At 41.8% G+C, this 5,650-nt stretch overlaps 1 pseudogene; it reads left to right on the top strand.

The window, feature by feature from the left end:
• Nucleotides 1-958: 958 nt before the first annotated feature.
• LOC119915321 lies at nt 959-1,884 on the top strand (annotated as a pseudogene).
• Nucleotides 1,885-5,650: the final 3,766 nt, after the last annotated feature.

A 5,650-nucleotide genomic window follows, 5' to 3' on the forward strand; every position in this document is an offset into this window, starting at 1 on the left:
AAATAAATGGGAGATTTATGTGGAAATATTTTAATGGGAAGATACCGGGAAGAGATACATGATTTTTGTATCCCTTGGTACAGCAGGGACCTGTTTAAGTGCGACACACAACAAAAACAACTCTGATCTGCTCAAAAAGCTATTATATGGCGATTGTACCGAATACATTTACCCGCCAATGTGGTGGGTAGCCTTCTAACATTTAGCCGCCAAACGGAAAATCTACCTGCATTTGGCGCTTGGTGGATATTAATTACATAAGATTAACGTTGGTCCCTTGTGATTTGTTAGGGGAAACCTTTGCCCACAAAAATTGGTGGAGTGGAGGCAATGTCAGACTGAATGAGTTGACAATTCTATCTGATATCAGGAAAGGGCTAAATAAAAGCCTGGGATCCAATTTGCAATTCATCCTCTTGGGAAAATTCAAATGTAAAAATCAATAATGTAAACATCAATGGGGGGTCAGTAGGGGTGTACAGAGGATCACAAAGTCCGTAGGGTTCATCCTCCAGCCTGAGCGAGCAATGTCCAGAATGTTGGTGTCCTGTTCATCAAAATTTATACCAAAAAAATATACTGGTATAAATTTTGGCCTCCATGGCAAGATACAGTAATTTGGGCACCTTGTAGTTCATGATCCCCAGAAACAAAATTCCAACATTGCCCTAGCAGGCGCTCCTGCCTACAGGCCTCCAGAGCTTGATGAAGTTGGTTACATGTTTGTTCTTGGTAGAGAGTTTAATGAGATCCGTGGAGGGTGAAGAAATCTGATAAAAACAATCCAGAGCAGAACAGTTTACTTTCTGAATTCTGAAGGACACACACAGTGCAGGTAACAATCTATAACAGATTGTCTGTCATGATCGGGTTGGACTCTTGTTTGTTTGTATTCATTAATGCCTGTTCCTGTAATTAGTCTGTTATATACATTTACATTAGCTTTTTGAGAATCTGAATGGATGAAGAATTAAATGAAACATTTATAACCCTTGATGGGCATGTGGATGTTCACAAATACAGATTTCTTTATTTTGTCATTATGTTCATAGTATATATTCTTATACTCTGCTGCAATTTAACCATTGTGTGCCTCATCGTGATTCACCAAACCTCCACGAGCCGATGTACATTTTCATTGCAGCTTTGTTACTGAACTCTCTTCTTTTCAGCACTGCTATCTACCCAAAGCTTTTGATTGACTTTTTATCTGAAAAACAGGTCATATCATATTCAGCCTGTCTGTTTCAGTGTTTTCTGTATTACTCGTTAAATTGTACAGAATTCTTACTGTTGGCAGCCATGGCCTATGACCGGTATGTGTCTATATGTAAACCTCTGCAATATCCGACTATCATGACAAATACAACTGTCAGAATATTCCTCATTTTTGCCTGGCTTCTGCCTGCCTGTCAGATTGCAGTGCCAGTAGCCCTTAGTGCAAATGCTAAACTCTGTAGCTTTACTTTGAAAGGAATCTTTTGCAACAATACAGCCTACAAACTCCACTGTGTGAGTTCAGTTGCACTATCTGTGTATGGTGTGATTGTTTTGTTAAATGATACACTTTTCCCTGTGCTTTTCATACTTTTTACATACACAAGGATATTTATAATAACCTACCAAAGTTGTAGAGAGGTCAGGATAAAAGCTGCACAGACCTGCTTACCCCACCTGTTGGTTCTGATCAACTTTTCTTGTTTGTTTACATATGATGTCATTATCGTAAAACTGGAATCTGATTTTCCTAAAACTGCACGTTTTGTATTGACTTTACAAGTGATTTTGTATCATCCTCTATTTAATCCAATCATTTATGGATTTAAAATGAAAGAGATTTCTAAACAAATCCAGAGGTTGTTCTGTCAACACAAAGTGAACTAATATATTGACAAAAATAACTAAAGTTAACTAGTCGGGAGTAAAGTTTCTCCAGTCTTAATAATGTAGATGTGTGATTTCTGAGATTCTTGGGAGGTGGTTAATTTAAGGAATTGTATCTGTAACACTAATGCACAGTAAAGATCATCAGCTTCAACAATGTAATGACTAATGACCAAAGCAATTAGCTAGTTTTTCAAAAACACTGAACTCCACCAATACTTAATAAAGAACTTAATTGTGAGACCAACACTTCTCTGTTTGTGGCCAACAAGGTTGTTTTCTATTGTCACTCTGAGTATTGTTTTTTTAACAGAACACTGTTTCCACTATTGTTTTTGATTATGTGATCAAAATCATGAGTGTTTGCTATCCTGGCTCTACAATGGTGAAACAGCTCCCCACTGACAGGAAAGCAAAAGCTGTGCACATCCGCGGTCGCAGACTGAAAACTCATCTTTTCAGGCTGCACTTTGTTCCCATAAAAAACAAACAAAATCATTCTCTTTTGTTGTTCCTAGCAGTTTTACATGTTTGATGAAGATGATGTACTTGAATGAAGAATCATGCAAGTTCGTTGAGAAATTTTGCAATGTAAAAAGTTGCTTGGTAGAAGTGAAAAGGGAGGGGGGTTCAAGGAGGGTAGAGAACCGTTTTTTTCTGTACTGACTGAAATTTGCTTGGTGGGAAGAGGTGTAGGGAGAGTGAGCGAGCAAAAGGACATAGTAGAGGTAATAAGTTGGATGTTAACATCTCTGTCTGTATGTTGAACTCACTACAAAGTACTTACAGGGATGTTCGATAGGAAGATGTGTAATTCCTGCAAGAATTCCCAGAGAACACAAACCATGTATACTGAATAAGGGTGTGACGAGACACTTAGCTCACGGGATGAGACCACAAGATTAAGTTCACAAGATCGAAACGATTCGCGATTTAACACTATTTTTAAGAAATCTTCAATACGGAATTATATGGAAATGATATGAAAATTATGAGCATTAATAAGTGAATTCCTGCATTCTGGTGATTTATTCTGCACCATTCTGAGGGAAATGTTTTTATTTATGAAGGGGAAAGACAAAATTCAGGTGGCAGGAAACAATTAAAAATACTGTTTAACAGGATAAAATGCATTGCAGCTCTCTGGTATTCTGTGTTGCTTTCAAATTAGTTTTCTCCTGTACATCTACTTTTCTAATTTAATATCATCCCATATCATGACATGTCAGGAAAAAGGTGCAATATCACGAAATAACAGGAGACCACCAGCTGAACAACAGCAAGAAACAGCACAGAAAAGATAACAATTGTGTAACAAAATGTGTATGTATATGGGGGGGCGGGGGGTCATCCAGAGCAAGATTTGGGATCCAGGCTTATGACCCGTCTTTTTCCCCATAAGGAGACACAATCCTCCCTTGGGCACATACACTCAGCTAAAGGATTATTAGGAACACCATACTAATACTGTGTTTGACCCCCTTTCGCCTTCAGAACTGCCTTAATTCTACATGGCATTGATTCAACAAGGTGCTGAAAGCATTCTTTAGAAATGTTGGCCCATATTGATGGATAGCATCTTGCAGTTGATGGAGATTTGTGGGACGCACATCCTGGGCACGAAGCTCCCGTTCCACCACATCCCAAAGATGCTCCATTGGGTTGAGATCTGGTGACTGTGGGGGCCATTTTAGTACAGTGAACTCATTGTCATGTTCAAGAAACCAGTTTGAAATGATTCGAGCTTTGTGACATGGTGCATTATCCTGCTGGAAGTAGCCATCAGAGGATGGGTACATGGTGGCCATAAAGTGATGGACGTGGTCAAACAATGCTCAGGTAGGCCGTGGCATTTAAACACTAAGGGGCCTAAAGTGTGCCAAGAAAACATCCCCCACACCATTACACCACCACCAGCAGCCTGCACAGTGGTAACAAGGCATGATGGATCCATGTTCTCATTCTGTTTACGCCAAATTCTGACTCTACCATCTGAATGTCTCAACAGAAATCGAGACTCATCAGACCAGGCAACATTTTTCCAGTCTTCAACTGTCCAATTTTGGTGAGCTCTTGCAAATTGTAGCCTCTTTTTCCTATTTGTAGTGGAGATGAGTGGTACCCGGTGGGGTCTTCTGCTGTTGTAGCCCATCTGTCTCAAGGTTGTGCGTGTTGTGGCTTCACAAATGCTTTGCCGCATACCTCGGTTGTAACGAGTGGTTATTTCAGTCAAAGTTGCTCTTCTATCAGCTTGAATCAGTCGGGCCATTCTCCTCTGACCTCTAGCATCAACGAGGCATTTTCTCCCATAGGACTGCCGCATACTGGATGTTTTTCCCTTTTCACACCATTCTTTGTAAACCCTAGAAATGGTTGTGCGTGAAAATCCCAGTAACTGAGCAGATTGTGAAATACTCAGACCGGCCCGTCTGGCACCAACAACCATGCCACGCTCAAAATTGCTTAAATCACCTTTCTTTCCCATTCTGACATTCAGTTTGGAGTTCAGGAGATTGTCTTGACCAGGACCACACCCCTAAATGCATTGAAGCAACTGCCATGTGATTGGTTGATTAGATAATTGCATTAATGAGAAATTGAAAAGGTGTTCCTAATAATCCTTTTAGGTGAGTGTATGTCCTCACCCTCCTGCAGCCAGAGGTGAGCAGCGCCAGGGAGAGTGAATTGTCTCAGCTGTTGTTCATTGACTAACTATGCTTTCCCTATAAATGCAGTTTACGCCAATAGCCTGACACACCCATACTGACAGGAGAACAGCCATGCTGGCTGTAGGTCTGTACCTTTGGACATTATGGTAAATGGACTGCACTTGTATAGCGCTTTTATAGACACATTCACACACTGATGGCTGAGGCTACCATGCAAGGTGCCAACTGCACATCAGAATGAAACTAACAAACATTCACAAACACTCACACAGCAATTGGAGTTAGTACTTGTGAAATTCAGAGAGCCAAACAATACGAGGCCACTTAGACCAAAATGGCATTTGAGCTCTATGCTGCCACACTCAGGATAAGTTAAAACAAAAATAATTATCCTATTTGAGCTGAGATGTTTGACTTTTAATTTGATACCTGAATTTCCACCTCTTGTCAACCAGGTATGTATGAGGCAACATGGGAAAGGACCCAAATTCAAACAGCCAGGCACGTTCAGTGTTTGAACGGTGAGTGATGATTCATCACAGGCATTAAGTCCAAACGGAAGTAGCTGAGAATCCACAGGTAAACAGGAATGGGGCAGGTAAAAGGTGCAGGCAGGTTTGGGTTGAGGTTCAGGAAAGCAAACGCACAAAGCAAGATTTATGATGTGGCCTGGATGACAAGAGCTGCTGGAGATGGGCTAGTATAAAAGCGGTGGTGATGGTGCAGTGGATAAGACCCCTAGATGCTCCAGAGGCATGCAACAACACCCTTAGGACTCTGGGGAGAGGGCAGGCTGCAGGGTGTTTCTTCCTCCCCTACTGACCGCCCCTCAATTTTAATTACATATTAGACACAGAGGGCTTGGGGGGTGGGAGGGGCACGATGGGATGGTGACGGCCTTGCCTGATCTGGGTGGGCTGGGGGACTCGGGCTTGTGGCCCAGGTGAGGAGAGGAGACAACACCTGCCCAGAAATGAGAAAAAGCCACAAGCCTGAGTCCCCCAGCCCACCCCAGATCAGGCAAGGCCGTCACCATCCCCACAGCACCCCTGACGCCCAGGGCTCCAGGGGCAGGACATGAGGCCAATGAGAATCTC

This window comes from Micropterus salmoides, unplaced genomic scaffold (assembly GCF_014851395.1).
Source record: "Micropterus salmoides isolate LMB-PRFRI ecotype aquatic unplaced genomic scaffold, ASM1485139v1 Ms_hic_scaffold_2060, whole genome shotgun sequence".
NCBI classification, from domain to species: domain Eukaryota; kingdom Metazoa; phylum Chordata; class Actinopteri; order Centrarchiformes; family Centrarchidae; genus Micropterus; species Micropterus salmoides.